Genomic DNA, 12,930 nt, shown 5'->3' on the forward strand with positions numbered 1-12,930 from the left:
AATTTAAACAGTTACTTAACATTTACAGATCGTATTGTTACGTTAATTTATTACATAACAAAAGCTCCTTCACAAGGTCATCGCCCGCTCTCTTGCCGATATGAATAGTTCTTTAAAGTTTATCTCCGGCACAAGAGTTATGGCCGACGTTCGATTTTATTATAGCCCCAGAGAAACGGACGAGTACCCACTTGACAACTTAATCTTTCTTAAAGCTGCCGACGCGGTCTAGTCTTGTAGCGTGAATAGATTTTTCATATTGTTACATTAAATCTCACTAAGTTTAGAATTACTAACAAGACTCCTGTTTGTTTTTGTGGATAAATAAATTACTTATAGTAAAATAAATAGATTACTTATTGTAAAAGAAATAAATAACTCATTTTTTTACGTGCTTCGCGCAGTTTGAATGAATTGGGCGAAGAATTAGAATTTGACGTTTTTCGTGTCAATCCATATGTATTAAAGCGCAAATACATAAACGATTTCTTTGATTTTCGAATTTAAAATAACAACTTTTTTATTTATTTACACATTGTATGAATATGTGCGTGCATGCACATACGTAAATGTGATAATGCTAAAGGCGAAAACTTATAATGACCCTTTGATGTATAGGTCGCCTATTAAATTGCAACTAGTTTTTAAGTATCCTGAACGATTAAAAAAAAATAAAAAAAACTCATAAATATAAAGTAGTATGTAAGTTCTCTGAACAAATGTGGTTTGCTGGTGTTCAAATACAAAGTGATCAGTAATAGGTATAAAATCTTTAAAGGAGTTAATGCATAGTTCATTTGTCAGCAAACGGCTTTAAACGTTAATTTGTTTTTTTTTTTTCTATTTAAATACGACACCTGGCAGTACAATCTGCAAGGACTCGTAGTAAACAATAATTAATTTTAATGTCTGGTTATTCGAAAATCAGAAAAGGAAAAAAAAGTTTTTTCTTACTATATTGTCATTAGAGTAATTATTATTAAAAGTACATCAAGAGACCTATGCCTTAGGTCGACCGATTACATAGTTAAAGTCATGGGAAGTCGCTGGATGTAGGCAGCGCAAAACCGGCCATTATGCCAATTTTTGGGGAGGTCTATCCCCAGCAGTGGGCGTCTATCTACGTGAAACAAGAAGAAGAATAGCTATAGATTGAAATCTTTAAGGCTTGTAACCTATATTTAATATATATTTATAAATATATACATATACATACATATATATTATGATGATAATCACTCCCTTATAACTTGAGTATAGTCAAACAGTTTAATATTTAATTTTCCATTAAAACGTATATCGTCATAATATACAATGTCATAGGAAGGTCATGTTTTAAACTACCATTTTATTCGCATTTGATCAAATTTAGAGGTCTCGGAATTTCTTTTATATAAAAGACGTCCCTAAAGTCAACCCCGAGCGGAATTCCTTATTAGATTTGACCGTATATTTCATTATCGATTAGGTGACATTTCCCCTTTAATAAGAATTCAACAGATGGCGATACTTTTGTAAATGTAATAATAGCTGTTTGTGAATGAACGAAGAATAAAAAGTAAGTCACGTACGAAGCCAGTTAGTTTTCATCAATAAGCATCGTTTGCTTAAGGAAAGAAAATGTTTTAATAAAAATCTATTACTATTATTAATACTTGCACTTTACAGTTTAAGATCGTATATTGTTTATAGCACGGTGAAACTAGAAATACAATACATACGAATTGTACTACTCATTATACAAACATACAGACTTAATTTTTGACAGTTTACAGTGACAGTTGTTAGCAAATAACCTTTTATACATTATACCTTTGAAGTTTTTATTACCTATTTTCAATAATCGTTTATAAAGACATAACTTTGAAATCCAATTTGAATGCGACAGTACAATAATTTCTAGCGATAATGTTAAGAACAAAAAATGACGACGAAAAGAAAATATAGAGCACGAAAGGAAGCAAAATAAAATTCACAGCTGAAAAAATAATTTACATTTGAACACAATCTCTAAATCATGTAAAGGGTTGAACTTCTAGCAGTACAAAATCTACAGGGACAGATGGTAAACAATATTTTTTTTAATATGTAGTAATCCGAAATTTGAAAATGCTTTTTCTTACAATATTATCATCACGTTGTTTATTACTTTAAATTATTAACTTTTATATACTGTGTACCATACATTAATTCATATCAAAAGATTTATAATGTCATCCCTTTAAAGCGCTTTTATCAATTTCCAATCACCCTGTATACAAGGTTTAAAGGATTGAATACCTGACTTACACCGCTGTCTAAGAGTCATTTGAAGATTCCGCGATTGCGAGGGGGCATAGTGGGGGTCCTTAGCGTAAAACCTCTTTTAAGGTTGCGAAGCTCGAAGGCTCTCTAGGAAGCCTCGTTTCGGGTCGTTAGATGCTACAATTTTACTGCATTGGAAGGCAGCTGAGCTCTTGGATTGTTTCGACGGGCACTAGAGTGATTAAACTCAAGGGACCCCCGAGGGTATCTCAGGTTGGACTGTATGATGTATTGTAATACATAGTCGTTTCAATACATAGTTTGCTGTACGCAGACCGTGTTGGATTGACGATCCGTTGAGTGCATCTCTTCTAAGGAACGAGCATGACTATTAGAGAAACCATCGAACATCTATTCCCCTATCATAACGTTCAAAGTACGGTTTTGTTTACAGCCAATATCGTTAAGGCAAATCTTTAAGCGAATATATGATATTCTTAACAATAGCATGCCTGGTAAGTATATAATATTAGATCAGGTCGAAACTAGTTGATATTTATTTAATTAAAATCGGTAACATGTTCTGTTATTTTGTTACGATGTCATTGATTCCTTTGTCGCTATCTTTTGTTCTTTTGGTGCAGACAGGAGAGTGAGGTAAGTCATGGAGTAGATGGCAGATGAAAATAAGAAGAATTAATAAAAGGAAGAATTAAATAACATCATCTTCAATTCAGCCGAAGGATATCTACCATTAGACATAGGCTATATATAGATTTCTAATAAGCACGGATGGAAGCCGACACACGCTCGTATCAGTAAAATTAAAAAATATATTATTTTGTTGAATATCAGTACGTTGTTGAGTCTATGATATTTGCAATATACTGATCAAGTAACACATTCTCAAGTAATCAAAAGACAGATATATCACATTTACATAATACACATTTTCTCTTTTTTTCCTTTTTGCGCCGTAAAGCGACACTGGTAGCACTAAACATCATTCATATCTAACATTTATTACTTGTGACACCATATCAATCCGTTTAAAAGTCAAGGAACAGACTGTAGAATGTGAGACATGAGTCTGAATGTTATGAAACATTTATCCAACCTCTCACATGTCAAAAAGCGCGGCCTGTAAAAGCGAGTCTGGGAATATTGAATATGTAACATCCGTCTCAAAGGTCTGTGTCATTAAAAACATTTGAGAGAGCCAGATTTATAATGTTGTTTGAAGAATTTCCCATTTAAAAATTCCTATTAAATTATGAAATATTACATTGTAGTTAATATAGTCCCTGTTAAAAATTCAAATTTATATTCCTCTACTACATTATTACTTTATATTTTTTACATTATATAATATAGTCGTTTTTATTATAAATAATTGATTTTGAAAATATGTCTCTAACTTTTGACAATATTTTTTTGAACTTATTACAATGATTTAGTCTGTCCGATAGTAACAAGCAAAGCTCGTAAATGTGTATAAATATACATTATATATTCATAATTAAATATTATTTTAATAATTTATTAACTCCACTATGTTTATATATGTAGTTATATAAGTATCAATAAGGGTAGTTCCATAGTAAATGGCAAAGAATCCACACCAGATTCTTTTTAAAAATATTTTCTGAATCTGTTTAAAACAAGCAGATAGCGGTAATAACTCCTATTGTTACTCCATTTTAGCCGAATGTTCACTGTTGTATACGACCTTCGCCGAAGATTTCATATAACTGGTTGGAAGCGGGCCGCATCCAGAGTATTCCGACGACTTCAAAAATTACAAGACACCTCTAAAGAAACCAACCACAGTTTTTAAAACCTTGAGAGGTAAGATAGTAGGTTTTAACTGACAAGTATACTTCATTGTTATTGATAAGATCGTCCTAATATCTTTGTCGGCATTTCTGAAGGTAGTAACCCTCTGGACATGGAATAATCTTCATCTACAGGAAGCGGTGGCTCCTTAGGCATCGTCGATCGCAGTAATAAGATTCATGTCTAAGATATGAACGTATTTAATCCGACTAACTGATGCTATTACAACCTCTTGTTTTCCATCGACATTGCCTATAGCTATTAATTACAAGGTTTTGATAGTCCTTCTTGGCTATTTGGCCAAAATTACAGTCGGTAGAAGGATACTTGGCTCAGGGGGTAGAAATATTTGTCGTGAGGCTGTCATTTCAGCCCTTAGACGTCCACTGCAAGGAATAGGCCTCCACCTAGAGATATCTATGGTCTCTGATGATCTATGGACTCTGGCAAATAGTTTGTGAGACAGTGACAATTCTATATAATTAATGAACAAAGTATGAATCAGTAATCGCAGTCATTTAAAGTCAGGCTTCCACTGCTCAATAAGCTGTTTTAAAGCAACTTATGGAAAACGAGAAGGCTTAACTATTAATTTTCTTACAGAAAAATCCGGTGACCAATTGTAGTTAAACTTCAAACTAGTAGTAAAATAAAGAAATTTTTATTATAATGGAAATATTAACTGATGATATAACTTATGTATTATTGATTAAAGTCAGAGATGAACTTTGTCTCTGAATTCTAAATGTATTTATAACCCTAATCAATATAATACGCTGAGATTTTCTCGACGCAGCAAGATTTTACAATATTCCCGAATGAACTGAAGTGCTATTCCAATGCACTTGTAACGGTAATAAAGACGATCCCTTGGGTGTTTTTAGTTTGAATCAGCAAAACTTTAAACCAAGATTTCCCTAACGATGAGAAAAAAAAATTGAATATTTTATATCATGTTATTTATATCACCTTAATTTTTAAATTCTTATCTAACAAACACGAGTAAAAAGTTCTACTACAGTCAAATAATTTTTAAGTTATAATATAACTTTGCAATTTATTAGAAAAAAATACGAATTAGTTTATTATGAGCTTTTCTCAGATCAGAACACTTTTGGAACTCAATTTCATTTTCTTTTCTATAAAATCAAATACTCCTACACAAATGATTACTATACAGTATAAATGATCAAAAGTGGAAAATAATAAATAAGTTACTGATAAATGAGTGTATGTACTTAAATAATTTCTATGAAATATTAATTAACAAACAAAATATCTAATTTCATTAATCTATCTTCTAATGTTATGTTTGAAAAGTAAAATTCATTGCTTTAATAACAAACTCGAAGCTTGTTTTATATACGAGCTTCTTATTGAATCAAATGTCAAAGGGACTTTGGAGCAAGCTTACAGGAACTATTGATTTCCAAGTCGACAATAGTCAGAGTGCGAACAACCTCCCGAATTTATCGTGTCGAATAGTAATCGAATTACCACAGATGTCGGCGAGGACATATATTGCAATATAATATAACCTCTTTGTTGTAAAACTAACCAATACACTATTGATAAGAACGCCGCGAATACAGGGTGATTGTTTATAAGTGTAAAAGATTAACGGGATGGTGATTAGAAGATTTCTAATCACCATTCCGTTTCATTATGACCCATAGATGTCGACTTAAAGGCGACATATTCTGGTAGTAGAGGCTTAGAACGGTCCTCCGCCACTACCGGCTTACTCTGTGGCATGGTACTCTCTTTTTAATCACTATCTACATTAAGTGATCACTGAAATATGTTAAAATAAGTTATTTTTGCAGCAGGCTAACAACTTCTGACGGTATAAAGCAGAGATAGATAGTAAACCATAAATAATTTACACATATAATCCAAATTTTGTAGACGTTTTTTCTTACTATGAATTATATACATTATGAATTATATTTTAAACCACTGATTTTGGATAGGGTATACGACATATTGACTGACTGCAAATTCTATATATTTATATTCTTAAAGCTTTTACACCTACAAGCAATCATCCTGTATAACTTGAAATTCGTATACTTTTAAAAATATATCTTGTTTAATTTTTGTCTCGATGTCTTTTGACTTACAACAGCCTCCAGTTTCACACCGGTTAGTCAAAAATCCATGTCATTAAACACTTGCTAACATATTCGAGTCATTTATGTTACAATTGTCAATGTTATTAACTTCTGTACGTGTTTTTTTTTTCTTTATTTAAATTTAAAATGCTCCATGACTTTAAAAAAAAGGTATAACAAAGCCTTACAGGATCTTTTTTTGTTAATACTTCCATAATATCCTTGCCACAGTAGTTAGCTATTTAAAAATCCTTTTCAGAATATTTTTTACAAGATTATGTTGAAAAAACTTAATAAGTTTCTTGTATAATTCATAAACACAAGGAAGAATTTTTTCGTAAAACCACACACGAGTTAATTCTAATTTTAGTCTAGAGAAATTTTTAATAAGCTTGTCTTTATTACAAATGACGACGATGTATGCCGCTATTCTTTTTATATATATTTCTATGAACATATGTATTATTTACACCCTCATATACGTATATAAAGGATTTTAACATCTGTATTTCCGACGAAAGAAGAAAGCATTTTTCGACGATTCAGAAATATCTATATATTTAATTAAAATTTACAAATATCCTTTAACTATAGTACTTTTATGATAATTTTTTTTATTAAGAGTTTTCAAATATTCCTTCAAAAACATTAATGACAGTTCACTACTGTTTTCCGGCCGGTATAGAAACGCCGACCTCCAAAAAGAGTCTCAAGCAAGAGCGATCTCTGATATTTCAATTCACATTCTTATGAAAACCCTTATATACCCTTATATACTCGTACCTGTTACTGAATTTACAAATGATTGTAAGCAGTACGGTGTTTACACTAAGCTTTTGAAGGTCAAACAGTTAATTTTGTTAATTAACCAATTGAAATAGTTTCCAAAAAATCGGAAAAACATGCAATCAAAAAACAAAAAGTTGCGAACAAAACAAATTACGTCTTATGTATCACATTAACAAGCTAACTCATTTATATCAAGTTGAAGCCGGCAAAATATAATTTTTTGTTTTCCACTTAACATAGGATAATTTATGAAATATGGACTAATATTTATATCAATTTAATACATGAATTGTTGTTATTAACAAACAAAAACTATATGAAGTTAAAATACAATCGTTTATCTTAATTTGTTAATGTTTTAATAAATATTTTATTGTTTTGGTTTTTATAACAGCGACTATATTTAAAAAAATATGTGTAATAATATATAAATATATGGGAACTGCTTCGGTTTAATAATTATATTTTTTTAATATCAAACATGTTTACTATAAAACAATAATTAGAAATATTTAATATATTCATAATAAAATGGATATACTTACAAGTGAAAATTATATCCAGAAACTGTATGAAATTAGTCCACTAATTGCCACTAGCACTATGATAAAGTATCAATTAGTTATATTATTTATTTACGTAGTTCAAAGCACTCGAGACACGACACGCAGGGGAGCACAGAGCGACGACCGTCTACGTCGAATACCCATAGTCGTTTGCCGACGAGCGCGCTCTGACTATTTCAGCTCGCATCTCTCCCGTGACTATATCATTCGTTATCTATAGGCAACTGATATTCTTTTTGGAATCATACCTAAAGTCCTGGGTATTACAAAAAATTACCGTAATCACAAGAAATCGGAGAAGATATTTATGCAATTCTAACATGTTGAACGCTATGTGAAAAATCGAGTATTTTCATGCAGGCCACGCGGGTCACCGGTGAGCCATCTTTCACCGGAGCAATAGGGGTCACCCGTGACCCGTGTCTAACGTCCGTCAGAAGCGCTATACGAACCACATATTGCAATTGCCAAACTGGACAACGTGACGGGGTTTTCCAAACTAATAAAAACCGTTGTTTTAGTCTTATTGATATAGAGTTATAAGTAGGCGTTAAAAGTAAATAATTTACATACTACAAAATTTAAATTTCAATTAATAAAAATGATTGATTTACTGCTTTTAGTCGGTCACAATGGAGCAGTATGCTAATCCCACTGGTGGGTCGTAAAGCATCCAAAGAGTTAAACGTTTTTTTTTGTGTCATAAACCTGTAATAAAACAGGACATCAATAGTTTGATAAAAATACTTCATGTGGTTTATTAAATAATTTACTTTTTAACACTTTTCACACATTGTAGAAACTTAATGCCTTATACGCATTCTTTAACAATTAACCTATGGCAATGCAAAGATAACAATACTTAACATACAACTTAACATTGCTTAGATAATTTAACATTTTTCTTTGGTAAAATAAATTCTATTTATAGCTAAAAGGCTGAGAGATTTAAGTAAAATGGTACTCTAACGATTGCTTCGAAGTATATTTTAGTTACATATTATTTATGCGCTATTATTTAAAATATTGTATGAAAAATAGAGACATACAAGTGAGAAATACTAGAAATAAAAATAAACTCGTAACACCTAAATTTCGTTTTCAAAACTTAATAAATATGAAGGATTCTAGGTGTATGCATATATAATTTCCACAAAATATCTTAGGCCTACCGTTTTTTTAGTTTTAATTCTAAAATAAAAATAAATTGTTAAATAAATCTTATAAATAAATATTAAACAGATTTTAGATGATTAAAATGTGTTGAACTAGGTTTGTTGACTTATTTACATGATTGTTATTATAAAGTACAAATGAAAAATTGTTAAATTTCAATTAAGAGAGCATCTGAAGAGTTTTTGATCAGCTCTTATAACAGATCAGCGTTCCGTACCGATGGTAGCTTATTTACACAGTTAAAATAACGGAATACTCAAAATCGCATGTCAATCGCCTACCTAAATGAAGATATTTTGATTTTGAATTATTAAGGCAAGCTAAAATCAAAAGCTTTCTTTTAATTATCACTCAATAAGACAACCGTCTTAAAGAGTGAAACATTCAATCTAACGATAATCAATGATTTTCATCTTTTTCATGTCTGTAAAAAGCGAGCAGTCGCTAGGGGCCTAATCAGGAGAGTACAACGTGGAAGCAAATCAAAGCGTAATTTGTATTTCCCTATGTTTATTTACTTTCGCGTGTACTTATATTATTATTACTTTTTTGACAATTATTTTATAGCGTGAATGTATAGTTAATTTGCGGTTAGATAATGTACGGTACACTCTATCTAAAATCAAAGTTTCCAGAAACAATAAACAACGTAATGATTTATTGTGAAATAAGAGCTTTCAATATTCGGATTACAACATTTTAAATGTAATTATTGTTTTAAACCCAACAGTGAATCTAATAATTGAAATAGAAGAAACTGTTTTTGTTTTAAATTAAAAAAATGTGGTGTACTTCATTACTTCAGTGGTAGGTTGTTCTCTGCTGAGCATGAACTTTCAAAATGTGTATGTTTATTATTAATATAAACACTAATTTTATGATTATTACATATAACAAATACCATGTTTGTTTTAGCTTTAGGACTGAGATGGTTCAATGCTTTTAAAGGATGAGTAGCATCCTCTGCGTACCATACCACACTGCGATCGCAAACCCGTTATTATGGCGATTATGGTATAACTCCCCATAGATATATTTACGTGAGGCTTGTACCTTGCAGTTGGCATCTAAGGACTGAAACGACGAAGTTCTTCAAGTTATAAGATAAAAATATAACTTCGAACCGTAGGTACAAAAAAGATGAAATCTTTTTAGATAATAGGATAATTTGATTCTGCGCATAAACGGATGAACAAATCTTCGAGTCAATACAGTAAATTTTCAATTTTTACTATGAAATAAATAACAAACTGAATTTATTGAAAGTATAATAACCTCGATAAAACACAACTGCTATGTAAAATTATTTTATGTTGTGTGTTATATAATTTCTGACTTAATTTAGTTGAAATATATTTTTACGTAATAATTCACAATTTTATATACTTAAATAAATAGTAGGTGACTTTACATTTCACAAGATTGATGAAGCCTCTTGTTGATTATCATTCCACGGTGTAAAAATGTATTACAAGAATTCTCATCTATCTCAAGGTATCAAGCAGAAATATGGTGTTTTATTTGTATTGACTAGGTGTCATTTCGCCTTGAGTAAGGTGTGTTAATTACCATGAAGAGGACGGCATCTTACGAAAAAATGTGATAATTTGTTTTTGAAATTGTGTATGTATTCTCTGTTATTCTATATTAGTTATTTTATTAGTGTTTTAGTTTGATATATTTTATTTTTTCATGTATATGTGCAAAAAGAATATAATTACATTAATTAAAATTAATAAGTTATAAAAAATAAGTTAGTACACAGATTTTTTAATCTATTTGTGAACCAAATGTATATAATAAGCATTTTAAAATGTAAAACAGTATTGTTGAGAATTTATTAATACTTATTTTTTTATCTAATGTGATAGCACAGTGGAAGAGAACTGAGATTTGCTATCGTAGGTAGCGGATTCGATTCCCGAGATGCATTCTTATGTAATTCACACTTCATACCTTAATTTTATAGGATTTCCGCTGCTCAAAAACAAGCTTTCAGAGGGGTGTTTTTGTGTACAGTGTTCTCTACGAACCATAAAACCACACTGCGCTCATCAACCCAGGAACACTTCGAAGCGTGGCAATTATGGTGTATATCTATAGATAAATTTGGTGGAGGCCTATGCTATGCAGTAGGTATATAAGCTGAAACGACTATGACAACGAAACTTATCTAATCTAATATTACTAATCGCTTGTTGCGTTTTTTACGAAGGTTTAAATTACATGTTAAAAAAATAAACGTTTATTAAAGGTAAAAAAAATATTGAAAAATGAAAAACTTTGATCGAATATCTTAAACATACATTCCATTTATATATATATACCTATAAGGAAAAGAAACTTTTGTTTGGGCACAGCTAATGGAAAAGTACGCTTAAATGTATTGTAAACATTTTACATTTCCTAATGACTGAAAAGAATCAGAAATCAATATTTACATTGATTATTAGTTATTAGAAATGACATCTAAAGCAAAATCTGGACTTCTATCGGTCGGTTGCCGCTTATGCATGTATATAAGAATTTTAACAATAAACACTGTATTAAATGAACTAATTTAATGTATGATGAGGAACTATATCAAGGAGTACATGTACATCATAAAAATCACTTTCAGCGAGTGAAAATAAAGAAAACATTTGGACAAAGTAATAAATACTGAGGTTTGGGTATTGTGAAATTAGATTTATATAGGCCGTAAAATTTATATACGGGCCTTTCGTATCTGCAAATACACTTTTGGTCATAGAGCCTTTGTCCCAAGAGTCACTTAATCACTCTGAAAGCAATTTCTTGTTACTTGCTGTCAGCTATTTTTTTGAAGGCACTTTGTAGAGACCTTTTGATTTGTGAAGGCAATCGTTTCAAAACAAAATACATTCAGGTACAAATATAAATAAAAGATTTTTATGAAACTTTTATTAAAAAATTTTTCCTTGATTCGTTTTACTATTCTTTAGATATATCATGATCGTTCACATAACACCTGGAATGTGGGAGTAACTCGTGTTCAGTTTATAAATGATTTAATAGGATTTGTTTCAGGAAATTAAACTATGATTTACACGTCCTGGAGCTCAACATATGTTATCATATGTTTAAAAACTGTATTCATCGATATTAGGAAATAATCTACATGGGTATATATACAAATAATACATAACCTAAATCAATCAAATCTTATGACAACATATCGTCGCCTTCGTTTCAGCCCATAGACGCCCACTGCAAGATGTAGGCCTCCCCCAAAAATATTTAAGGTAGGATATAACGTAAAAGGCACACTTGACAGGCGGGTTAGCGATGGCAGTGTGGTGTTTTGATACGCAGAGAACGCTGCTGCCGATCCTTTGAAAACTTATTTTGGCGTAGTGGCAATTCTATATAATTAATGCGCAAAGTGTGAATTATATAAGATTGTATCTAAGGAATCGAACCCGCAACCTGCCATCTCAAGTATCAGTCCTCCGCCACTGGGCTACCACTGCTCGTAATGAGAACATATAGTTCAGTATAATTGTTTTTAATAATACATTCTTAGGAATAAGGTGAATCATTACTTTGAATATATCTGTCGTCCACAGATGTACAAAATATTCGTAAACAATCATTCTAAATATAAATATATGAGATGATCCATTCTCTCTTAGATTTATAGACATTTTTATTACATATGAGTGAGGAATTTTAGAGTTTATTTTATTTTATTTTACGAGCCCTAGTTTATATTAACAAGGCAAACCACAAATCCGCCGCGTTCGATGCAACAATATGTCTGTTGTATTAATATGACAGACGAAAGGATTATCTTCGTTTTTCCACTTTTTTGTTCATATTTATTTCTACTCTTACTTTCAAATACATACAAAAAGATCATAATTACATAGGATAAATAGATTTTATATTTAAATGCGTATCACAGTATTTTAATTTAATATGTTGTCAAAGTAAAATTCTGATTATGTATTTAATGACTTTAATTTCCACTTTGAATAAATTGAAAATCAAAGTTCAACAAATTATATTACTTATGTAAATCAAGAGAAAATAACAAGTAGAGCCCAAATTAAAAGAAAGTTCCATGTGATTTTGTGACCGAATTAGTTAAGCGGATCGGCAAATTGAAGTGATAAGACAGTCCACATAGCGTCAGAGCAGGGCTTTAAGACCAAAGTGAGCTTGGTCGCTGGGGCCGTAGAATT

General features: G+C 30.8%; 1 protein-coding gene across 1 annotated transcript in view; it reads right to left on the reverse strand.

The window, feature by feature from the left end:
* The window catches only part of LOC137929666 (connectin-like), a 108,056-nt gene extending 100,370 nt beyond the window's left edge, over positions 1-7,686 (reverse strand). Inside the window, exon 1 of the mRNA XM_068772720.1 lies at positions 7,529-7,686. The gene's annotated coding sequence lies outside the window, so the exon portion shown is untranslated. The remainder of the gene's footprint in view (positions 1-7,528) is intronic.
* Positions 7,687-12,930: the final 5,244 nt, after the last annotated feature.

Source organism: Battus philenor, unplaced genomic scaffold (assembly GCF_028537555.1).
Source record: "Battus philenor isolate CCGP_79_NKW_IND1 unplaced genomic scaffold, ilBatPhil1.0.hap1 SCAF_11, whole genome shotgun sequence".
NCBI lineage: Eukaryota > Metazoa > Arthropoda > Insecta > Lepidoptera > Papilionidae > Battus > Battus philenor.